Raw genomic sequence first — 26776 nt, forward strand, 5'->3', positions numbered from 1 at the left:
TAAAATGCCAGGGCTGAATTCTTGTCCCAGTCTGCCCCTGCTGTTGAGGTTTATATCAATGCTCAGTCACTTATAGTTACTTTCTTCCATTTGTAACTGCACATACAGTAGGCTACTTTTTTTGTAACCTGCAGCTAATCTTTGTTTATATTTCAGATACAAGATGTGAATGTTGTTTATATTGTCTAAGTGCCAGCATTGCCTTAATTGCATGTGTATTTATGTATAATATGTTAGTTTAGAAATTGTTTTTGTATAGCCTGTAGTGTATGCACCAGTGGAAGTCTGTGCCGTTTAAGATTAGGGAGAGCGGGCTTTTTTCTACAACCATAGCCTTATTTCTATTACATCATATTGGATTACTGGGTGTAGCAACATATCAATGCTGTTCCCAGTTCAATGTAGCATTGACAGGTTTAGGCCAATACATGATACTCTAATTTCACCTATACACATCATGAGGTTGCTACAACCTAGCCTACGAATAAGAGTTTATAATGTAAGTGCACAGGTCACGAGACAATTTGGAGTAATCAAGGTGACAGACAGTGACACATTCAATACCACCTTGCACACTCTTGCCTGTATCTAGCTGATCTAGGGTGTAATAATTAGTCCAAACAGCAAACAAGAGTTTCTATTGGACAAATTGAGGTAGGTTTTCATTCCTTTTCGCTTCCATTTAAGAAATGTTTTTCAACAGAACTATTTAAGAAATGTTTTTCAAGCTAACATCATAGTCAACATAGAGAATACAACGAACGTGTCAGTAAACCCGTGCCAATCAAGCAGTACAATGTACAGTACAGCAAGTAGTTTAGTAGTTACACCGGCGGGCCCTGGTGGCAGTAAATTAATCAAACTAAAAGCTTACCTTGACTTGGAAGAGTTCCATAGTTGGATAGTCATAGCCAGCTAGCTAACATAAATAGCATTCCTCTCTATTTGAGCCTCGTGTTTGAGTCGGCTAAACTAGCGCGCTTTATTAGCTAGCTGTGAAAGGGAAAGTGAAAAGGGCTCCAAGTCTAGGACCAAAAGGCTCCTCAACAGCTTCTACCCCAAAGCCATAAGATTGCTGAACAATTAATAAAATCGCCACTCGACTATTTACATTGACCCCCCCCCTTTTGTACATTGCTGCTACTCGCTGTTTATTATCTATGCATAGTCACTTCACCCCTACCTACATGTACAAATGACCTCAACTAACCTGTACCCCCACACACTGACTCGGTACCGGTTCCCCCTGTATATAGCCTCGTTAGTGTTAGTCTTATTGTGTTACTTTTTATTATTATTTTTGACTTTAGTCTATTTGGTAAATATTTGTTTAACTCTTCTTGAACTGCACTGTTGGTTAATGGCTTGTTAGTAAGCATTTCATGGTAAGGTCTACACTTGTATTCGACGCATGTGACAAATAAAGTCTGAGATGATTTTGATTTGATTAATACATTTAGAATAGTTTTATCTAAAAAGGAAAACTTTTTTAATGGTTCACTATTTTTAAATTCACTGAGTAGGATGGTCCTCCCTTCCTCCTCACACGGAAACTGTTGAGCGTGAAAAGCCCAGCAGTGTTGCAGTTCTAGACACAAACCAGTACGCCTGGCACCTACTACCATACCCCTTTCAAAGGCCCTTAAATCTTGTGTCTCGCCCATTCACCCTCTGAATGGCACACATATACAAACCATGTCTCAATTATCTCACGGCTTAAAAATCCTTCTTTAACCTGTCGTCTCCCCTTCATCTACATTGATTGAAGTGGATTTAACAGGTGACATTAATAAGGGATCATAGCTTTCACCTGAAATCAACTGGTCAGTCTATGTCATTGAAAGAGCATGTGTTCTTAATAATGTTTTGTACACTCAGTGTATATTTTCCTTTCTCCTATAGAACAACAAGTCCATCCTTTGTAAAGTGAAGATTTCTGTTTGTGTGAGAATACTATAGTGTGTGGTGGTGATGGAGGTAATTAAAGTCCTGGACTGAGAAGCATCTGTACTGTTCTTGCCAGACAGCCTGAAGTGATTCAGAACCAAGTATATCACCGTTCAGTCACTAGCGGGTGAGGGCTCAGAAGCCAACCAATCAGACGACTCCAGCTAGCCATTTTTACAATAAGTGTGCAACACGATCACACATTTTACACACATACTGTATCGCGAAAGCGATTTAAAATGCAAAACAAGACCCCACTTTTTCGTTCTTTGTCCTTCTCTCTTTTCTTTTTGTTGTTCTGTCTATCTCTGCGTGGCAAAACACAGCAAGGGGACAGGATGTTGGCACAGCAATTAGCCATTGGCCCATTCATGGATGTGAGAGCCATGCCAGTGCTCAGATGGGCCCAATTAAGAGCAGATGCCACACGAACGAGAGAACGAATCGGAGAGAGAAAAAGAGAGGCAGAGAAAGAGACTGTGTGTGTGTGTGTGTGTGTGTGTGTGTGTGTGTGTGTGTGTGTGTGTGTGTGTGTGTGTGTGTGTGTGTGTGTGTGTGTGTGTGCGTGCGTGCGTGCGTGCGCGCGCGCGTGCGTGTGGCGGGGGGTGTCAATCTATCTGATTCTCATCCCGGTGGGTCAGAGAAGAGGGAGGCATACCAGTCAGGGCCCCACTGGCCTAGGCCTACTGGGAGGTGAGGAAGGGAAAGATGAGGGTGAGGAGTGAGGAAGGGGAGGAGGCCAAACTGAAGGTGAGAACAGGGAAAATGATGGATGGCTTGAAGTGGGGTCAGTCAGATGTTGAATAGAAGGGGGACCGCTTTAGCATGGGAAGCATCACAATATAAATAAAATAGATGTTCCTTATCTATAACAGTGTGCTGGTGTTCAGAGTGAGGCTGAGATTGGTAGGGGCAGACCAAGGGGCACCTATTGACAGTCAATGAAGCCATAGCTTTGTCCTGAGTCATATCCAGTGGCATGTATTAATGGATGTCAAGGGAAGCCAGGCTTCCCCCAAAATGATCAATATATAGATTTTTAAACATATACAAATGTTTTTCTTTCGTCTCTCTGTGTTTTCATAATTGAATGCAAGGGTAGCCTTCTTTAATAAAAAAAAGTACAACATACTAGCCAATCAGCGTTTAGCTAAACTGATTGAGCTCAACTGTGAATGGTCCTGGCGCAACAACAAAAAGGTGTCAAGGGAAGCGAATTTGGATTTGGCTTAACTCCTATCACATAGCACCAAGAGAAATACGCCATTGACGGAAACAACTTGAATTGTTGCATCTCGTTGTGTGGTTGTCCTCCTGTGGCTAGCTAGCTAAAATTGTCCCTTTCCTAAATTAGCCATGGATGGAGATAGGGATTGGACTTGTGGTTTTACTTAATTCTCCTTACTGGTCAATGATTATAACGACGATTCTGATCCAACCATAAAATTGTGACCCTGGACTTAGAGGATGGAAGTTCAATATGTAGCTAGATGTAGAAGCCTAATGTTAACTAGCTATCGTTGCCCATAAAAGGAAGTTAGGCTAGCGAGCAAGCATTTTAGCCAGGTAATAAAAGTGTGTACTTTATGACAGAGTCATAGACCGTTTAGTCACCATGAAAGAGAGGAGGATGACATTGGAGTTTATCTACAAGTAGGGTGAGTCAACATGTTTTTTCTACTTGCACGAACACACGCACGCATACACACACACACACAAATCAGAACGATGGACAGCCACATCATATTTAGCTTACATTGATTGGACGAAAAAGTTTTTGGTATCTTTTAGATGTCACTGTATTGAACAGGTGATTTGATGATGCTGCAATGTTGAAGTTGAAATGGTGCTGGAATATTGGAGGCAGCTCCTGTTTTCTTTGCTTCTTGCAGTAACTCTGTGGTTCTAATTCAATAGTTGTTTAGTAGTCCAAAAATTTCAGAAACATTAACTTGCTTGACCATGCGGTAGTTAATGTAACTGTTTGTTACATGCAATATGCTTTGTGGACTTGTGGCTCTCTGGTTTTGTGATGAAACCAGAGAGCGGTGTGGTTGAATTTATTCTGCCACTGTGTCTTATTGTCTCGGCCTATATATCACGATGGCAATGCATATGAACTAACAGGTAATAGAGCAAACAATGCAATTATCACAACACATAGGTTGTAAATGTAATATGGCTTTTTTCTGGCTTGGCTTCTTCAGTGATTTTACCCATGCACCACTACAGGTAATATCCAAATGATTGTCCAGCTATGCTAAACGCTCTCTGCTCTTTTGAATGCATCCCAGATTCTGAAAACTCTTTCCAGGTTCCATTAGGTGTAAGTCCAGCTGTGCATGAGAACCCAAGTCCAACACAATGGAGTCTGTACAGTAAACACAGAAATAATTTTGGGTCATGCTCAGTATGTCACCCTGACAGACAGGTAAATTAAAGAGAGAAATGTGTTTATTTTTAGACTCTGTGGCTTAGAAGGAAAGGTTAGTAGCTTTGTTAGATTTTATGACTCTATGCACACCTCTAAACAAACACACATAGCATCAACTAGTCAGTAATATTATTAAATGTTGTTTGTTTAAACTTTATGGGTTGTGTGAGCCTGCCGGGTAGTGTGCATACAATATATATGAACCTGTGTGTGTGTGTGTGCCTCTGTGTGCATTCCTTCATACCTGCGTGTGAAGATACACACACACACACACACACACACCACCTCCCTTTTGAGAGCGTGGAGACCCCAGCTCTAAAGGTCTGACAGACAGGGCAGAGCAGCAACAGCCTTTAAGGTACTTCAAAGGGCCTTTTCCCCGGTCACTTACTGAGAATGAGGCCGATCAAACAGGCCTTTACAGCACAGGAGCAAAAAAAAGGATAAGCGCCATAGAGTAATTCTCCACAGAGCGAACAGCTCTGGGGCTTGCTATGGCAAGGGCTGATGTAGCTACCACTCACACAGACATACAGAGAGAGAAAGAGAGAGTGTGGGGTGTGTGTTTTGTTTTTAGTGTCTTTGTGTACATGGGTGAGGTTGTGTTTGTGTGTGTGTGTGTGTGTGTGTGTGGTTAGCTTTGTGTTTGTCTGTGTTGGGTTCAGGGTGTGTGTGTGTGGTTAGCTGTGTTTGTGTCCATCACTGTTGTTCATCAGAGGGGAACGGTAGAGGGTATGGTGTAGCAAAGGAGGGGAGGTGTTTTAATATAGGGGCGGGGGAGGGGGGGCTCAGCTGTCAGCTATTCAGCTATCTCTGGTGGTCCATTACCTCTGATGGCTGCCATGAGTCTATCACGGGGTGGGTGTATGTGTCCATGTTTGTGTGTCTGACGTAGGTTTTTGTGTGTGTACTGTGTGTGTAGGTGTTTGTGTTGGTTTGTGTCCTTGTGTGTGTGTGTGTGTGTGTGTGTGTGTGTGTGTGTGTGGTTAAGTGTGTGTCTCCTCCCTCCCCTATGTGAACTAGCTAGGTGACCTGATGAAATGTCACTGGGGAATATACATCCAACACATCCAACGCCTATAAACAATTTGTCTCGATAGTGGAGATAACCGTGTCAGTCGACCTGTCTCCCTCTCTATCTCTGTCATGTCTCTTTTCCTCCCCTCCTCCCTGGTGGGTTGAGATGGAGAGGAGGTGAGGTGAGAGAGGTCAGAGAACAGAACATCCACCAACATCTGTCGACTCAAGGTTGTAGCCGGGTGTAGCTCTCTCTTATTGTATAAAATGATGTCTGCAGGTGGCCTACAGGGCTTTATTACCTCTTATGAGCATGTATGAGCCTTTACATAGTCTCAGAATTAGATATCAGAATGACACTAATATTGATTGTTCATTTAGTTGCCATTGCCTCTATCAGCATGTATAATGTAAAGATGGCGACGGGTGAACCTGACTGACATTGAAGCGTTCTCTCTCAGGTAATATTTGGCAGGCTTTAACCGTGCTCCGTGTCATGGGAATCATTTTGGAGCCTTTTCAGGCCAGGTGTTTGGCTGTGTTACTAGATTAAGAGGCATGTGCTTCTGTTGCACTACACTCTTAGAATTCTTTTTCCAAAAGGGTTCTTCGGCTGTCCCCATTGGCAAACCCTTTTTGGTTCCACGTAGAACCTATTTTGGTACCAGGTAGAACCCTTTTGGGTTCCATGTTGAACCCTCTGTGGAAAGGGTGGCACACTTCCACTCGCAAAAGGTTCTACCTGGAACCAAAAAGGGTTATTCAAAGGGTTCTCCTATGGGGACAGCCGGAGAACCCTTTTAGGTTGTAGATGGCACCTTTTTGTTCTAAGAGTGTAGATCCAATAGAACAGGTGCAACAACATCATCCATGATGTGACTGTAGATGGGCTACAGCAGATCCAGTCACTGTGTAATAGTGAGGTTTTCTCCCACAGAAAAACAGAAAAATGGTTGGAATAGACAGACAGATATAAAGCTAGTGATGGGACAGCATGGATCCCATTGAGATTACGCAGGTTGACGTTTAATGTCACAAGTCTTGTCCTGTAGGCAGAATGTAGTGATTTCCCATTAGATAGGCCAGCTGAAAAATCTAAATTGCCTATATGTAGAAATGACTGAAAACAAAAATGTGCTTCTTGGTCTTAATTTAAGGTTAGGGGTAGGCTTAAATCAGATGTTATGACATTGTGACTGTGCCAGCTAGTGACCTCTCGGCAAAACTGCCTCCAGAACAAGATTCATGACGATAACCTGCGGAGATTACTTATCTCATGGGTAGGGATGGGGGATATAAAATGGGTTTGTATCACTTTAACATTCTTTGACGTCACCCTGATGCAGATTTCACCGGCGAAGGAGGACACTGATGTGAAAGCAGTTAGACCGACAAAAAAAAAAGGACCAACATGATTTAGACTCTTCTGTAGTCTGCTTTAACGGAGGGGGAATGGGTAGACTAGTGCTGCACGCTATTTTGGAAGAGAGGATTTTCGTCCGTTTGAACCAGTAATATTGTACAGAGATGCCAATACATCTGATAGGGTAAAGATAAAACATTCGAAAAGAAAAGCAACAATCTGGATTCTGGAGGGCCGGAGAGCACATAGGGATGCTCGAGCGTTGTCACAGCGACACAACTTGCTAGGACACTGTGCACGCGCCCCGCCGAGAGGCAGCGTGAGCGAGCTAAAGAAGCAATCGCACAAGCGCAGCATCTTTTCGGTGCATGGCTATAACGGGTCGGAGGGGAATCACGGAAAACCACCGCTATTACCCAGAGACGAAGCAGGCAAGCGCCACCATGATTCAAATCGTCCTCGCTATTTAAACTGTCGTTTGAGCTATCCTCTCCACCCGCAAAGGGCAAGCGGGGATGTTTTTTTTGGTTGAAAATCAACCTGCTTGCAAAATCACTGTTGCCAATTTATGTAGACAAGGAATTAGACAAGATATAGTTTCGTTGTCAACAAATGATATATAAAGATATATATATAGAGACTCGTCAGATGGAAAGCCACCGCTGGAAGAATTATTCCGAAATCACTTTACATGCCTTTATCTCGTGTGTAATGCGCCTCACGCAGCAATAGGCTTTATTTGTTGGAATCCTTTTCCTTTCCTTTCGTCGTTGTCTCCGTGACCGTCATCAGAATGTGGTAGCCCGGTCAATCTACCGGGATTGAGCGGGTGTTGTCGGTAAACAGAACCTGGGAAGCGTTCTAAAACCGTCTCCTTCTGCAAAGGACTATGCTTCAATATTTCCCCATCTAGAGGAACGGTTTGACAGCGATCTAGAAGTCAAAGAAGATTCCTTTTGAAAACCCCTTGGAATCTTGCTACCCTTTAGACCACATAACAGGTAAGCACATCGCTCTCTCGGTTGTCGAGAATGTAGGAATTATTTCCATATTTCACAGAAAACGTGAATAAAACAAGCGATTCGTTTGCTTGTAATTACAATGTAATTAGGCTACATACATGTTTATTTGTCCGGTCCTTTCATGTTGGGTAGCAAATAGCATTAGAATGCCTTTGCAATCTCACTGATAGTTCTCACTGATAATCTCTCAATGATAACTCTCGTTTGAAGCTTTGCATTCGAACCTGTTGTTAATGATTGCGTGCTGTGGCGTTAACACTATGATGGGCTACACCCCAACAAGCAACCAGTTCAAAGCTTTTGAGCCACCTTTTACATATCCTCTTTTTTTTTAATAAGGACTGAATTCAAACTCTCCTTCGGTGGTCTCCACATATGTAAATGTTGCCGGTTTCTGGTGCCATTGGAGGGTAGCCTAAAGTAGATTTATATCAAACCATCCAAAGCTCTTAGGCAGCATTAGCATTTCAACCACACATTTGTTTGTCTTTAGAATGTTTCACAAATATGAACAGATCAAGTCAAGCTTTAATACCTCTATTATGCTATTTGCTCTGATTTTTCTTAGGATTTACATTCATTACACTGTTTTAATGTTGTAGTTGCATAGTTTATGGGTGAAATGGTGCAATTGCACCCCCCCCTTCTCCTCCCCCTCCAAAGAGTGTTTCCAATGCAACCCATCTATCTGAGCATCTTATGTGTCAAGGGGTAGATAGCTAGCCCCGACAGGAAACGCCATGCCTGTGAGAACATATGTCTCTCACACACACTGACTGCAAAGAATGGGCCACATTTATATGCGGGGCTGGTATGGAGGGCATTCCAAGATCCATCCAGTTGATGGTAGAATTCAACAGAGACAAGAAGACCTCTGTTCTTATCAGCCCAAGAGGATGTGCACACACGCGCATACACACACTATCATGCACACACGCACGCACGCACACACACACACACACACACACACACACACACACACACACACACACACACACACACACACACACACACACACACACACACATTATCACACACACATTCTTAGGCACAGAGCTCTGTGGTCGCCCTATATTGCAGTTATTATGGATAGCTCTGTTTACCAGGGGGAAACTATTTAATGGATGCGAGAAATGTGTTGTGGGACTCTGTCGTTGTGCTGAATAGATGTTGTCACAGAGAGTTGTCTCGCTCTCTACTGGGAGCAAGATGGGAGGAGAAGTTGTGTGTGTGTGTGTGTGTGTGTGTGTGTGTGTGTGTGTGTGTGTGTGTGTGTGTGCAGTTTGTAGTGGCAGCCTAATCACTAGAAATAGACTTCGCTTTCGGATATTTGAAAAGGTCCTGAGAACGTCAATACACTATATGCCTTCCTCGGTGCTTACTAAAAAAATAAAAACCATTACCCAGCACTGGGCGCAAACATGTGATGCTCGGGGCCGAAGCGCGTTGCTCAGACCACTGCGCCCCCGCAGGTCACAAGGCTCTAGCAAGCAGTGAAAATACTTAATGATACTTGATAGTATGAGGTTGGTTGGTTTGCAGAGCCTTCCCCAAACTATAGCCCTAACTTCAACCACTCGGAATGAATGTCTAAACTGTTAACCTTTGAGTCGTTTATGTTTTAACCTTGTAACCATGCGGAATTAACTCTGTAACCACGCTGAATTAATGCGTCAAAAATAGACGTTTATCCATAATACATCGAATTTCGAAGGGAAACTAAGAGATCTTGTTGACAGTGTTGTTTGTGTGTGCGTGTTTGCGTGTTTGCGCTCTTGCGTGTGTGTATGCACGTGAGGTGAGGAAGTGCGTGTGCGTGAGTGTGTGTGTGTGTATATGTGAAGCTCATTGCTCTGCAGCAGCACGTCTTGTTTATTTGTATGGCAACAGTGGATCCATGTGCTGTAATTGATTCACAATGGGCCCATTAAACATGGGAGACAGGTGGTCTTGTTAAGGAGACCTATACCGACCGACCTACCTACCTACCTACCTACCTACCTACCTACCTACCTACCTACCTACCTACCTACCTACCTACCTACCTACCCACCTACCCACCTACCACCACCCACCTGCCTACCCACCTCCCACCTACCTACCCACCTCCACCCACCCACCCACCCTACCCACCCACCTGCCTACCTACCTACCTACCTACCTACCTACCTACCTACCTACCTACCTACCTACCTACCTACCTACCTACCTACCTACACAGACACAAGCCCAGGTTAGACGGAGACGGAGGGAGGTCCATGCAGGTGGAGGCAGATGGGCTGAGATGTTCAGTGTGCTAGATGGGAGGTCCATACAGGCGGAGGCAGATGGGCTGAGATGTTCAGTGTGCTAGATGGGAGGTCCATACAGGCGGAGGCAGATGGGCTGAGATGTTCAGTGTGATAGATGGGAGGTCCATACAGGCGGAGGCAGATGGGCTGAGATGTTCAGTGTGCTAGATGGGAGGTCCATACAGGCGGAGGCAGATGGGCTGAGATGTTCAGTGGGCTAGATGGGAGGTCCATACAGGCGGAGGCAGATGGGCTGAGATGTTCAGTGTGCTAGATGGGAGGTCCATACAGGCGGAGGCAGATGGGCTGAGATGTTCAGTGGGCTAGATGGGAGGTCCATACAGGCGGAGGCAGATGGGCTGAGATGTTCAGTGTGCTAGATGGGAGGTCCATACAGGCGGAGGCGGATGGGCTGAGATGTTCAGTGTGCTAGATGGGAGGTCCACACAGGCGGAGGCGGATGGGCTGAGATGTTCAGTGTGCTAGATGGGAGGTCCATACAGGCGGAGGCGGATGGGCTGAGATGTTCAGTGTGCTAGATGGGAGGTCCATACAGGCGGAGGCAGATTGTCTGAGATGTTCATAGGCATGTCCTAGATTGATAGCTCATCACGTGGGTCGCTAACCATTACAGATGGAGAAGGCTGTGACATTAGAAAGTTGAAACAACCTATGCTTTCTGGGCTGCTATTCATCCTGTCAGTGTAGCTTGGTTTTGCTGTAGTCACGTTGCTTGTGATCTCTCACAGATTCATGGTGTATCGCCAATTATGTTCCAATTTTGTATTTGATAGTAGATAGAGACCTGAATATCCATTATGTATTGATGTCAATCTTAGACGAGCTTGCTCTGCTTAATTGGCAATGTACTGTATTATATGCTTGGTTACTAGTATGTGTTATATAATGATGCAAATTGATCTACTGTTTTTAGGTTCCCTCTATAGGTATCGGGCATATGGGATATTTCAAGGTGTATCCTAGTCATGGGGTGGCAGTATTTAGGCCTACCTGTTGCAGGTGTTGTGCGGTTCATTAGTGAGTTTCGTCAATGGGCTGTTTAGTCTGGTAAAAGGCCCATGTTAGTTCACTGTGTGGGGTTGGAACAGTGGGCTGTTAATAGAATTCTTTGTCTACCTCCTCATTTATTTGTATGTAAAGCATTCTTCTTTATCTAATTGTTGCTGAATGCAGTTGAACCACTTCACGCTCCATTTTAGTACACTGGGTGAAAAGTGTCCATATCAGGGGATGTCAATATGACACGTTTTTGATATTCTAGAGCAGTGGTTCCCAAACCTTTTATAGTCCCGTACCCCTTCAAACATTCAACCTCCAGCTGCGTACCCCCTCTAGCACCAGGGTCAGCACACTCTCAAATGTTGTTTTTTGCCATTATTGTAAGCCTGCCACACACACATTATACAATACATTTATTAAACATAAGAATGAGTGTGAGTTTTTGTGACAACCCGGCTCGTGGGAAGTGACAAACAGCTCTTATAGGACCAGGGCACAAACAATAATATAATAATAATCAATGATTTTGCTCTTTATTTAACCATCTTACATGTAAAACCTCATTTGTTCATCAAAAATTGTGAATACCTCACCACAGGTTAATGAGAAGGGTGTGCTTGAAAGGATGCGCATAACTCTGCAATGTTGGGTTGTCTTGGCGAGAGTCTCAGTCTTAAATCATTTTCCACACATAGTCTGTGCCTGTATTTAGTTTTCATGCTAGTGAGGGCCAAGAATCCACTCTCACATAGGTATGTGGTTGCAAAGGGCATCAGCTTCTTAACTGCACGATTTGCCAAGGCAGGATACTCTGAGCGCAGCCCAATCCAAAAATATGGCAGTGGCTTCTGATTAAATACAATTTTCACAGAACCGCTTGTTGCAATTTCGATGAGGCTCTCTTGTTCAGATATCGGTAAGTGGAATGGAGGCAGGGCATGAAAGGGATAATGAATCCAGTTGTTTGTGTCATCCATTTAGAGAAGTACCTGCGTAATTGCGCACCCAACTCACTCAGGTGCTTTGCGATATCACATTTAACATTGTCCGTAAGCTTGAGTTAATTTTCACACCAAAAAAATCATACAATGATGGAAAGATCTGTGTGTTGTACTTGTTAATGCAGACAGAGAAGAGCTCCAACTTCTTAATCATAGCCTCAATTTTGTCCCACACATTGAATATAGTTGCGGAGAGTCCCTGTAATCCTAGATTCAGTCATTCAGGCGAGAAAAAACATCAACCAGATAGGCCAGTCGTGTGAGAAACTCGTCATCATACAAGCGGTCAGACAAGTGAAAATTATGGTCAGTAAAGAAAACTTTAAGCTCGTCTCTTAATTTTAAAAAAACATGAAGAAATCTTTTTTTAAATGTGAATCACATTTTTTTGTGGCGTACCCTTGACGGAATTGCACATACCCTACCCCAGTTTGGGGATACCTTTTCTAGAGAATACAAACCATTTCCAATGCATATTTAGATTTTTGTGGCTATGCACCATATCCTGACAAATTCTGAATCCAGGTGTCTTGATGTGTCTCTCTTCATGCTGACAAATACTGACTGTCTACATCTATGTTTTCTCAGCACATTCAAGATATGAAGATATATTGATTCCAGATATGCTTCTCTTGGCTGAGGTCCATATCCAGATCTTGATATGCTTTTTGATATGCTGAAAATAAGGACCTTTTCTGATGCATTTCTGACTTTTCAGCTCAATAATTTCATGTACAAATCATTTTCGGATTCCCTCGGGATAACATACATGGTATGGCCGGATATTGACTCATTAAATATCCTGAGATAGGCCTGTGCGGACATCTTATTTTCTCTATATGATGACGAATACTGACAGTAGGCCTACATATACCAAACAAAAATTTAAATGCAACGTGCAACAATTTCAAAGCTTTTACTGAGTTACAGTTCATATAAAGGAATCGTTCAATTGAAATAAATTCATTAGGCCCTAATCAATGGATTTCGCATGACTGGGAATACAGATATGCATCTGTTGGTCACAGATACTTTAAGAGAAAGATAGGGGCGTGGATCAGAATACCAGTCTGTATCTGGTGTGCATTCAAATTGCCATTGATAAAATGCAATTATGTTCGTTGTCCGTAGCTTATGCCTGCCCATCCCATAACCCCACCGCCACCTTGGGGCACTCTGTTCACAATGTTGACATCAGAAAACCGCCCGCCCACACAACGCCATACACGTGGTCTTCGGGTGTGAGGCCGGTTGGACTTACTTCCAAATTCTCTAAAATGACTTTGAAGGCGAAGTATGGTCGAGAAATGAACATTAAATTATCTGGCAAAAGCTCTAGTCTACATTCCTGCAGTCAGCAGGAGTGGCTTTTCATTGTCCCCAGCACAAGGATCATCTGTGTAAGGATCATGATATTTGGGACTCGTTTCAGGTAACTAGGCGTATGTTGCGCGTCACTACTTCACAGGAGAGCCATTTGAACGTAAACTTTTTTTGAAAAATCTAAATTCGTTTTTTGGCAGAAATGCCTTCTGGAACATGTGAACTTTCATGTTCCTTAATAACAAACGTGTGTGCCATCTGTAAATACGAATACAATTGTTCAATTACAAGCCTAGTTCATTAAGCCATGGAAAAATCCGGCAACCTTCCCGCTAGCCATGATTGGCTGAGATAATGAGTGGGCTGGACATGCTGAGAGATGAGTTCGGATTGGTCTGCCATGTAGCTCTCTTCTGTCTATATGAGCTGGTCAGTATGTGTAGGTAATCCTTTCTAAAGATGTCTCGTAGTAGAATGGTATAAGTGTTGCTTTCCACTTTCTGGAGGACTGAGTTTTGAAATCAGTGGAATTAGAGTATGATAACTAAGGAGATGGAGCAGATTCTGGCGTATGGTCGAAAATGTGGTTGTATAAAACACCTGTCTCTGCATTACATCTTCAAACTAAGGTTAATCACGGCATCAGTGACAGAGAGGGAGAAGCATCCATCCATGTATACGGGTAAGAGATTCTAGCTTGCTACATTTACAGATATTACACATTTCAAATTTTGGCAAAGTCGTTTTCATTTCAAGTTAGTGTACTGTTAGCTAGCTAACTAACGTTTGCTGGCAGGCTAGCTAGCTAACGTTGCGTGTATGATCTGTGTAGTAATATTATTAGTATCTCAGAGCCATTTGCATTGCTAGTTATAGCCTAATGTTAGCTAGCTAACATTGAACCTGGTTGGTTAGCTACCTGCAGATTCATGCAGGGTAGTAACGTTATGAGTTGGGATTATGGTTAATTGTTGAGCTAGCTAGCTACATGTCTTAACAAAAGACTCCAATATGCAAATAACTATTTCAATAGAATGTTTATGATGTCAGTGTGTTAACTGTCGATAGACGTAGTTGGTAAATTCGCTCTGGCTATGTACTCCGATTTCAGAGCACTCTCGTCTGAGTGTGCCAGAGAGTAGAATAACAGACAAATTTGCGAACGCTCAACACCCGTTGAATATGGCCGGTGTCAGTAAACGTTGGCAAAAAAGTGTAATACAATTTTTGCCAGCAGCACAGTTGCAGTCACCAACACTCTAGATAACATGAAAACAGCCTAACCAGCTCTGCTAGGGTGAGTAAAATGGTCAGAGTGAGCTGTTCTCACATTTGTGTCTAGAACGTAGCTAGAAAGCTAGTAGCTAGAAAGCTAGCCAACGTTAGCCAGTTAGCTTGGGTACTTGATTGTGAGGTCAGAACGCTCAGATCAACTCTACTCCTCGGCCAGAGCGTCCAGTGTGCGGGCAATTTTTCAAGGGCCATTTTCTCAAAATTGAGGTTACAAGTTTATCAACTTTCAAAGCAGAATTACTTTCCCATTGTTCCTCAACTGTAGTGTATGACATACCATTTTATAGCTCTGAGTCTCTACTTTTATCCAATGTAAAAACCACAATTTCAAATGTTGCTGCATTAGATCGAATCGAGACGGTTGGTCACATTTAATCAGCTTCTTGATAAGCCACACCTGTCAGCTGGATGGATTAACTTGACAAGGGAGAAATGTTGACTAACAGGGTTGTAAACAAGCTTTATTTGCATATGGAACATTTCTGGGACCTTTTATTTTAGCTCATGAAACATGGGACCAACACTTTACATGTTGTGTTTATCTTTTTGTTCAGTGTAGCATATTTTCTTAGCACATACAGTGCATATGCTCTTGACTGTGGTCCATATCAGGATCTTTTTTGAGGACATGCTCAATAATTTGACAAATATTAAATCCATTTCATTCTTTCAGACACTAGCTATAATTTTAGATTTTTCTCTGGATAAAGGCGCGTGCAAACTAGTAGGTAAAAGCACTGTAAGTGGTAGCCTAGCAACAAGAATCACATATTTTCTGCTGTAGCGTTCCAACTGTCATTATTTTATTTGGGCTCCACAAATGAGTTTGTAAACAGTGTGTGGTCAAACTGACAACTGGAGAAACAAAGAAGTGAGAAGCTGTTCAGAAAATACCTCAAAGAAGTTAACACTAAAGTAAGTAGCTAATTTGAGATGTTTTATTTATCTGTGACTAGAATCAGGAACGTTAGCTACTTTGGCCAGCAGCCAGTAGGGCTAGCTAGCTAGGTTTGAATGGTGGGTAAACTGGTAGCCTAGCCTCACTGGGCTAGGTGGGACGAAATCGTCCCACCTACGCAACAGCCAGTGTAATCCCGTGGCGCGATATTCAAATACCTTAGAAATGCTATTACTTCAATTTCTCAAACATATGACTATTTTACACCATTTTAAAGACAAGACTCTCGTTAATCTAACCACACTGTCCGATTTCAAAAAGGCTTTACAACGAAAGCAAAACATTAGATTATGTCAGCAGAGTACCCAGCCAGAAATAATCAGACACCCATTTTTCAAGCTAGCATATAATGTCACATAAACCCAAACCACAGCTAAATGCAGCACTAACCTTTGAGGATCTTCATCAGATGACAATCCTAGGTCATTATGTTATACAATACATGCATGTTTTGTTCAATCAAGTTCATATTTATATCAAAAAACAGCTTTTTACATTAGCATGTGACGTTCAGAACTAGCAGACCCCCCGCAAACTTCCGGTGACTTTACTAAATTACTCACGATAAACGTTCACAAAAACATAATAATTATTTTAAGAATTATAGATACAGAACTCCTTTATGCACTCGCTATGTCCGATTTTAAAATAGCTTTTCGGTGAAAGCACATTTTGCAATATTCTGAGTAGATAGCCCGGCATCACAGGGCTAGCTATTTAGACACCCACCAAGTTTAGCCCTCACCAAAGTCAGATTTACTATAAGAAAAATGTTATTACCTTTGCTGTTCTTCATCAGAATGCACTCCCAGGACTTCTACTTCAATAACAAATGTTGGTTTGGTTCAAAATAATCCATAGTTATGTTCAAATATCCTCTGTTTTGTTCGTGCGTTCAAGACACTATCCGAAAGGTTAAAGAAGGGTGACGCGCCCGACGCGTTTCGTGACAAAAAAATTCTAAATATTCCATTACCGTACTTCGAAGCATGTCAACCGCTGTTTAAAATCAATTTTTATGCCATTTTTCTCGTAAAAAAGCAATAATATTCCGACCGGGAAACCGTGTTTTAGTTCAAAGAGAGAGAAAATAAAAACATGGGTCGCCTTGTGCACACGCCTCAGTCTCATTGTCCTCTGATAGACCACTTACCAAAGGCGCTAATGTTTTTCAGCCAGGGGCTGGTATTACATCATTCAGCTTTTTCCCGGGTTCTGAGAGCCTATGGGAGCCGTAGGAAGTGTCACGTTACAGCAAAGATCCTAAATTTTCAATAAAGAGAGTCAAGAAGCCCAAGGAATGGTCAGAGCGGGCACTTCCTGTACAGAATCTTCTCAGGTTTTTGCCTGCCATATGAGTTCTGTTATACTCACAGACACAATTCAAACAGTTTTAGAAACTTTAGGGTGTTTTCTATCAAAAGCCAATAATTATATGCATATTCTAGTTTCTGGGCAGTAGTAATAACCAGATTAAATCGGGTATGTTTTTTATCCGGCCGTGTAAATACTGCCCCCTAGCCCTAACAAGCTAGCTAGATAACAAATATCGAAATAGCCTTCCCTTCAATTATAATTTTTTTACCCCCTGTAAAGCCTCAAAGTAAAAGTTAACATCTTAAAATTGTATTACTGGTTAATACAAGCTAGCTAACTAACTTAGCTAGCTAGCTAACTAGCAACTTGGCTAGCTAAATAGCATGTTCAAGTTAGTTTTCTCGTTTTACATTAAAAAGTTAGAGTAGCTACCTTGTGGTATGTTTATGTGAAATGACAATATTTTCTTGCAATGTCGACACAATTTTCATTCATGATTTATGCATTGACCGTTTGGAGTGGATCACAGACCAACACTACCATCGCTCTAGACTACGAGGGACTGCCGCTGATGACCCAATCTGCACCCATCGCATCCATCGTCCATAACAAACAGGGCAGGCAGGGGTATTGAGGGTGTGCATCTTTTATTTTCTGTTAGATTGGCCTACGTTTGTATCTTTACCGAAAACATGTGTTGTGATGGAGCTCTGGAGTTGCTATGCTGCATTTTTTTTACAGCATTCCACTGATTTCAAAACTCTTGTCAACTTTATTTGTAACAACAAAATTAAGTTATTAAGGCAAATGAAAGTTCACATGTTCCAGAAGGCATTTCTGCCCCCCCCCTAAAAAAATGAATAACGAAGGGGAAAAAAAACGTTAAAATGCCTCTCCTGTGAAGTAGTGATGTGCGACATACGCTTAGCTCCTTGAAACGGGTCACATACCCTTTCCAAAGGTAGAATATTCTATATGTAAGCGGGTGAGTGTCTTCACTCATATGGTAGCAGGGAGATTTAACAGGTCCGGATCAGAAGCATGTAGAAACTGTCCTATTACGGAGAATATATTGAATAAAATATATGATAAATATATCCCCTGATATTGACCCTTTTTCGCCCAGTGGTGTATAGACGTTTGGACATGATTTTGCACTTGAACCTGGGTTTCCAACGGAGGTAAAACTGCTAGGTTGCGTCTGAAATGGCACCCGATTCCCTACACAGTGCCTTATGGGCATGGTCAAAAGTAGTGCACTACATAGGGAATAGGGTGCCATAACAGACACATCCTACTCTCTCTACAGGACCCTTTTGTCACATGTATTCTTCATCTTTTATTTCCTTTACTCCTTCATCTATTGCTGTAAAAACTCAATTTATTTGGTTGAAAGGATCTGTCAGCTGTGTTTGTCTGTGTGTGGGTGTGTGTTTGTGTGAGTGAGAGAAGAGTGTCGTTACCATGGAAGCACCTTTTTTGACTGATAGCTGGACTGGTCAGTTTCTACCTGGGTGTTTTTCTGTTTTGACCATTGGTAGTGTATGTAGGATTTGAATTATGGGTGCCAATGGGCACTGGACACCTCCATTGCAGATATGGGAATCCCCACATGTACTACATATAGGGCTATATGGGCACCCTCATTGTCATAATGTCATTCATTCCCGACCATGGTCCCTTCATCTATGTCAAGGCCACCCCTGAGACACAGTGTAACTATAATTCCAATCCTCAGTATTAGAGGTCGACCGATTATGATTTTCCAACACCGATACCGATTTATTGGAGGACCAAAAAAAGCCGATACCGATTAATCGGACGATTTTCAAAAAATAAAACAAAAAAAATACAAAAAATAAAATGTTATTTGTAATAATGACAATTACAACAATACTGAATGAACACTTATTTTAACTTAATATAATACATCAATAAAATCAATTTAGCCTCAAATAAATAATGAAACATGTTCAATTTGGTTTAAATAATACAAAAACAAAGTGTTGGAGAAGAAAGTACAAGTGCAATATGTGCCACGTAAGAAAGCTAACGTTTAAGTTCCTTGCTCAGAACATGAGAACATATGAAAGCTGGTGGTTCCTTTTAACATGAGTCTTCAATATTCCCAGGTAAGAAGTTTTAGGTTGTAGTTATTATAGGAATTATAGGACTATTTCTCTCTATATGATTTGTATTTCATATACCTTTGACTATTGGATGTTCTTATAGGCACTTTAGTATTGCCAGTGTAACAGTATAGCTTCCGTCCCTCTCCTCGCTTCTACCTGGGCTTGAACCAGGAACACATCGACAACAGCCACCCTCGAAGCAGCATTACCCATGCAGAGCAAGGGGAACAACTACTCCAAGTCTCAGAGCGAGTGACGTTTGAAACACTATTAGCGCGCACCCCGCTACCTAGCTATCCATTTCACATCGGTTACACCAGCCTAATCTTGGGAGTTGATAGGCTTGAAGTCATAAACAGTGCAATGCTTGCAGCATTGCGAAGAGCTGCTGGCAAAACGCACAAAAGTGCTGTTTAAATGAATGCTTACGAGCGTGCTGGTGTCTACCACCGCTCAGTCAGACTGCTCTATCAAATCATAGACTTAATTATAATATAATAAACACAAAGAAATACGAGCCTTAGGTCATTAATATGGTCGAACTATCATCTCGAAAACAAAACATTTTTTCTTTCAGTGAAATACGGAACCGTTCCGTATTTTATCTAACGGGTGGCATCCCTAAGTCTAAATATTCCTGTTACATTGCACAACCTTTAATGTTATGTCATAATTACGTAAAATTCTGGCAAATTAGTTCGCAACGAGCCAGGTGGCCCAAACTGTTGCATATAACCTGACTCTGCATGCAATGAACGCAAGAGAAGGGACACAATGTCACCTGGTTAATATTGCCTGCTAACCTGGATTTCTTTTATGCAGGTTTAAAAATATATACTTCTGTGTATTTATTTTAAGAAAGACATTGATGTTTATGGTTAAGTATAGTCGTGCAACGATTGTGCTTTTTTCGCAAATGCGCTTTTGTTAAATCATCCCCCGTTTGGCGAAGTTGGCTGTCTTTGTTAGGAAGAAATATTCTTCACACGGTTCGCAACGAGCCAGGCGGCCCAAACTGCTGCATATACCCTGACTCTATTGCAAGAGGTGACACATTTTCCCTAGTTAAAAGAAATGCATGTTTGCAGGCAATATTAACTAAATATGCAGGTTTAAAAATATATACTTGTGTATTGATTTTAAGAAAGACATTGATGTTTATGGTTAGGTACACGTTGGAGCAATGACAGTCCTTTTTCGCGAATACGCACCGCATCGATTATATGCAACGCAGGACAGGCTAGATAAACTAGTAATATCATCAACCATGTGTAGTTAACTAGGGATTATGATTGATTGATTGTTTTTTATAAGATAAGTTTAATGCTAGCTAGCAACTTACCTTGGCTTCTTACTGCATTCGTGTAACAGGCAGGCTCCTCGTGGAGTGCAATGTAAAGCAGGTGGTTGGACGAGTTAACCGTAAGGTTGCAAGATTGAATCCCCGAGCTGACAGGGTAAAAATCTGTCGTTCTGCCCCAGAACAAGGCAGTTAACCCACCGTTCCTAGGCCGTCATTGAAAATAAGAATGTGTTCTTAACTGACTTGCCTAGTTAAATAAAGGTGTAAAAAAGAAAGAAATCGGCAAATCGGTGTCCAAAAATAACGATTACCGATTGTTATGAAAACTTGAAATCGGTCCAAATTAATCGGCCATTCTGATTAATCGGTCGACCTCTACTCAGTATACTGTTGTCTATGTGTGTATCCATGTTTCTCTGCTAGGGATATGATGTGCCAAAATCATTGAAGGATATTGAAAATGTAAAAACAGCAGTTTGAGATGGTGTTTTCTTCCTGTTGAGGACCTTGGTCATCGTGATGTGGTTTGTTTGGCTCTTCATATTCTGACTGAGTGTCTAGTGTCTCTATCTTCCACAGTGCCACCACTCTGCATTGCCCAGGCCTGTTGAGAAGGTATCTTCATTCCCAGGGAGAGAGTGAGAGCTGGAGAGAGAGAGGGTGAAGATGAGAGATTTGGCTGGCTCTTGGCTGGTTGTAGCCTTCATATGCTCAGTAGGGGTGGCCGTCAATTCCAGAAGATAGTCGATTCACACTCTTTTAAATGTGAGAATTGAGAATCAACTTCTTCCAAGAACGAACAATTGATTCCTAGAATGTTTCACTAAATTGCACGTTATTTTCCCGACTCAGAAATATCCAAGTGCGTAGTCCGTCACTCCCATTGCTTAGTGTTGATTCCTATAATTTTTGGTGTTGGTATACATTGCCTTACATGTTATTTTCTGGAGTCTGATACATCCAGTAATCAGCCAGTTCTTCTCATTCTCAGACCTTTTCACCAGTCTCCCCCAAAATTCGTTGCGTCATCCGTTAGACGGAGGCGCCGTCCTATCACCGTCCTCATTAAGGTGAGATCAAGGTTGAGCGCTCTGAGGTGTTAACACACACCGCTCAATGGTGTTCGCACAAAACACCACTCACTGTGATAAGGCTAGCGCTCCTGACAGCCAGCTCACCAGTGACACCCAGACCACCAGATAACACTCTCCCCCGATCTGAGAGACAGAGAGACACAAAGTCACGGACAGCCCTGCTAGGCTAGCCAGATCCTTCTCAGTTTGATAAGGTGCTGTGGTGGGTTGCTGGGCTGGTTTCTCAACCAAATCCCTTTGACAATAAACATGAATACCAACATCAGAAAGAGCTAGGCATTGTGATTTGGCTATATGTGTGGGTGGATTTCAATGTGAGACTGAGAATCTTCTAAATCCAATCAACAGAATTTCAGACACCCCCACGGGATTATAGATAGACATGTAGCAGCCCACATCCTGATTTGTTGGCCGACTGGTCGTTCGATCGCATTGACACAGTGTGATGCAGTTTATCCTTATGGATGATAATTGATTCCCTGTGTGTGTGTGTGTGTGTGTGTGTGTGTGTGTGTGTGTGTGTGTGTGTGTGTGTGTGTGTGTGTGTGTGTGTGTGTGTGTGTTTGTGTGTGTTTATTACTTTCTACCTGCTTTACTATAGTAGGGTCTTTGGACTACCTAATGCCCTCTGCTCCTCTTTTGGAACCAACATGGATTTAACTCATCACACATAAATCCCAATGACATGAGTGTAGATTAAATTATGTTAACGTAATGTTTGTTCCGTTACAAAACAGTCACACCGCATCCGAATAATTGCATCGATCGAATTACAGAAATCAAGTGAGTTACCCGTATCAACACAATCCCAAGGTGATGCTCAAGCCCATCCCCAGAGGCCTTACAGTATAAGCTAGTGTACTAGCCTTTAGCACCAGCCTCTCCTCCTCCCTCCCCCACATTGGAGCTCTCTCCCCTGGAGATGAGAACCCTTGTCTGCAGGGGTCTCGATATGACATCCACGACTCCACTATACTGCACACTGACACGAGGGAGAGAGAGAAAAAGCGATAGAGGGAGAAAGAGAAAGAAAGAGGGGAAGCAAGTGGGGAATGTGCCTTGAAAGGTATCAGAACTCAGGATAAGACCCAGATGCAGACAGTTCGAATCACAGAAGTTTATTTACAAAACATGGGGCAGGCAAACGACAGGTCAAGGGCAGGCGGAGGTCGGTAATCCAGGGCAGAGTCCGTAAGGTACAGCATGGCAGGCAGGCTCAAGTTCAGGGCAGGCAGAGGTCAGTAATCCAGGGCAGTGTCAAAGGTACAGAAGGCAAAATGGTCAAAACCGGAAAAACTAGAAAACAGGGACTGAATTGAACAGGAGTACGGAAAAACACGCTGGTAGGTTTGACGAGACAAGATGAACTGGCAACAGAAAAACAGAAAACACAGGTATAAATGTACAGGGGATAATGGGGGAAAAGAGGAGACAGAGTGCTGTGATACAAAGGTTTAATCTTTGATAGGTGAAAAGTGGGATGTATACGGAGGGTGCGGGGCAACAGAAGACTAAGAGGGGCTAAGAATCTTAGAGATTGCGGGACTACACCCGGAGGGGCAGATCCTGAGTAGACAGTCATACCCTCTGCCCGAGATGATAATGGGGAGCCGGAGTTGGGTGGCGGTCCGCCTGTCATCAATACCAGGAAGTGGTCTTGAGAAGAGCCGGCCAGGCTCTCTTCCAGGTACGGCGACAGTGGTGGACAAACATCTGGGCCGAGAGTATGCTGACCTCTTGCTCAGGGAAGAGCGGGGGCTGATAACCCATCGAACACTCGAAAGGCGAGAGACCAGTGGCTGAGCAGGGGATGGTGTTGCGGGCGTATTCCATCCACACGAGTTGCTGGCTCCAGGTGGTGGGGTTGGCTGAGACGAGGCAGCGAAGAGTCATCTCTGGGTCCTGATTAGCTCGCGCCAACTGGCCGTTAGACTGGGGTGAAACCCAGAGGACAGGCTGGCCAACGACCCAATGAGTGTACAGAACTCCTTCCAGAACCGGGACGAGAACTGAGGACCACGGTCGGAAACCATGTCCACCGGAAGTCCATGGATCCGAAGACGTGCTGCACCATGAGCTGGGCCGTCTCCTTGGCTGAGTGTAGCTTGGAGAGGGGAATGAAATGGGCAGCTTTGGAAAACCTGTCCACTACCGTAAGATAGTGGTTTGCCATCAGACGGAGCGAGTCCAGTGACAAAGTCCAGAGATATATGTGACCAGGGAAGGTGAGGGACAGGAAGTGGTTGAAGGAGGCCAGCCGGAGCTTGCAGAGGAGTCTCATTCTGAGCACAGAGTAGTGCAGGCAGCGATGAGCGCAGAGACGTCAGGGACCATGGTGGGCCACCAAAAGCCTAACAAAGGCCAGGGTTCCGACGGGAACCAGGGTGACAGGCAAGCCTGGAGGAATGAGCCCATTCCAGGACCGGGGAGCGTGTGTCTGGGACAAACATCTGGTTAGCCGTGCCCTCCAACTGGGGTCCGCCTGAGAACGCTGTGCCTCAAGGACCTGGTTCTCTATTCCCCAGATGAGTGCAGCCACCAGACACAAGGTAGGAAGGATGGTCTTGGGGTTCGAGGTGTAGCAGCGGGGCTATAGCGGCGTGAAAGCACATGCTTTACATTCTTGGACCCATGGCAGTAGGGAGATGGTAAAGTTAAATCGAGTGAAAAGCAGAGCCCATCGAGCTTGCCTGGAGTTGAGACGCTTGGCGGTGTGGAGATATTCCAGGTTCTTGTGATCCGCCCCCTCTAACCAGTGCCTTCACTCCTCCAACGCCATCTTCACCACGAGTAGTTCTCGATTTCCCACATCATAATTCCTCTCCGTGGTGTTAAGACGATGGGAGAAGAAGGTGCAGGGATGCAGCTTAACCTGTTATGGCTAGGGGGCAGTATTTTCACGGCCGGATAAAAAACATACCCGATTTAATCAGATTATTACTCCTGCCCAGAAACTAGAATATGCATATAATTATTAGCTTTGGATAGAAAACACTCCAAAGTTTATAAAACTGTTTGAATGGTGTCTGTGAGTATAACAGAACTCATATGGCAGGCCAAAACCTGAGAAGATTCCATGCAGGAAGTGCCCTGTCTGACAATTTCTTGCCCTTCTTGATTATCTCTATCCAATACAGGGGATCTCTGCTGTTACGTGACACTTCCTACGGCTCCCATGGGCTCTCAGAAGGCGGCAAAAAGCTGAATCGTGGCTTTGCAGGCTCTGGCTGAAAAAAAAGTAGCGCGTTTGGATAGTGGCTGGTCACAGTACTGTGAGACTCAGGCTCGTGCCCGAGTCGACCCCATGCTTTATTTTCTTTCGTCTTTTTACCTAAACGCAGATTCCCGGTCGGAATATTATCGCTTTTTACGAGAAAAATGGCATAAAAATTGATTTTAAACAGGGGTTGACATGCTTCGAAGTACGGTAATGGAATATTTAGAAATCTTTTGTCACGAAATGCGCCATGCTCGTGACCCTTATTTACACTTCGGATAGTGTCTTGAACGCATCGAACAAAACGGGCGCTATTTGGATATAACAATGGATTATTTTGAACCAAACCAACATTTGTTATTGAAGTAGCAGTCCTGGGAGTGCATTCTGACGAAGAACACCAAAGGTAATCAAACTTTTCTAATAGTAAATCGGAGTTTGGTCAGGGGCTAAACTTGGTGGGTGTCTAAATAGCTAGCCGTGATGGCTGGGCTATCTACTCAGAATATTGCAAAATGTGCTTTCACCGAAAAGCTATTTTAAAATCGGACACCTCGATTGCACAAAGGAGTTCTGTATCTATAATTCTTAAAATAATTGTTATGTTTTTTATCGTGAGTAATTTAGTAAATTCACCGGAGGTTTGCGGGGGGTATGCTAGTTCTGAACGTCACATGCTAATGTAAAAAGCTGGTTTTTGATATAAATATGAACTTGATTGAACAAAACATGCATGTATTGTATAACATAATGTCCTAGGTGTGTCATCTGATGAAGATCATCAAAGGTTAGTGCTGCATTTAGCTGTGGTTTTGTTTTTTGTGACATTATATGCTAGCTTGAAAAATGGGTGTCTGATTATTTCTGGCTGGGTACTCTGCTGACATAATCTAATGTTTTGCTTTCGCTGTAAAGCCTTTTTGAAATCGGACAGTGTGGTTAGATAAAGGAGAGTCTTGTCTTTAAAATGCTGTAAAATAGTCATATGTTTGAAAAATTGAAGTTTTTGTATTTTTGAGGAATTTGTAATTCGCGCCACGCCTATCATTGGATATTGGAGCAGGTGTTCCGCTAGCGGAACGTCTAGATGTAAGAGGTGGTCCAGAGCAGAACGCTGGGACAGGACAGCCCCGACGTCCGAAGTGTCGACCTCCACCATGAACTGACGGGACAGTTCCGGATGGATTAATATGGGAGCTGTGGTGAAGCGGTGCGCCCGGTCAGCAGCTGGGGACCATGTGAACGGGACCTTGGGAGAGGTGAGTGCTGAAAGGGGGGGAAACCAGGGTGCTGTAACCCTGGGTAAAACGGAGATAGAAATGGGCAAATCCCAGGAACCGTTGCAGCTGCACTCTGGATGTGGGTTGGGGCCAATCCACCTCCGCTCTTACCTTTCCAGGATCCATCTGCAAATACCAGCGATGATGTATCCAAGGAAGGAGATGGTGGAGTGATGGAATTCGCATTTTCCTGTTTTCACAAAAAGCTGTTTCTCCGGGAGATGCTGGAGGACTTATCGGTTGTGGAGAATGTGTTCTTGAGCTGAGCGGGAAAAGGTGAGGATGTTGTCGAGGTAGAGAAACACGAGCCGGTTCAACATGTCATGGAGAATGTCGTTAACCAGGGCCTGGACCACAACAGGAGCATTGGTCAGACCGAATGGCATCAACAGGTATTCGTAGTGTCGGCTAGCCGTGTTGAAGGCTGTCTTCCACTCGTCACCTTTCCGTATCCACACCAGATGGTAGGCGTTCTGCAGGTCCAACTTTCGAGCCGCCTCCTGGAGTGGCTCGAAAACCGAGGCGATGAGTGGTGGTGGGTAGCAGTTCTTAACCGTGATGTCATTGAGGCCCCGGTAGTCAATGCACGGGCGCAGGGTTTTGTCCCTCTTCTCCACAAAGAAGAACCCTGCGCTGGCAGGGCAGGCAGAATTACGGATACACCCTGCAGCCAGGGAGTCCTCGATGTACGTTTCCATAGCCTTGGACCCGACAGTGAATACAGCCGTCCCTGGGGTTGTGTAGTGCCCAGGAGAAGGTCGATC

At 43.4% G+C, this 26776-nt stretch overlaps 1 protein-coding gene across 3 annotated transcripts in view; it reads left to right on the forward strand.

Moving 5' to 3' along the window:
* Window positions 1–6768: 6768 nt before the first annotated feature.
* The window catches only part of LOC106577771 (neuroligin-2), a 335052-nt gene continuing 315044 nt past the window's right edge, over window positions 6769–26776 (forward strand). For all 3 annotated transcript variants that reach the window (XM_045701405.1, XM_045701404.1, XM_014156101.2), the window contains exon 1: window positions 6769–7762. The gene's annotated coding sequence lies outside the window, so the exon portion shown is untranslated. The remainder of the gene's footprint in view (window positions 7763–26776) is intronic.

The sequence above is a fragment of the Salmo salar genome, chromosome ssa18 (genome assembly GCF_905237065.1).
Source record: "Salmo salar chromosome ssa18, Ssal_v3.1, whole genome shotgun sequence".
In the NCBI taxonomy this organism is placed as follows: domain Eukaryota; kingdom Metazoa; phylum Chordata; class Actinopteri; order Salmoniformes; family Salmonidae; genus Salmo; species Salmo salar.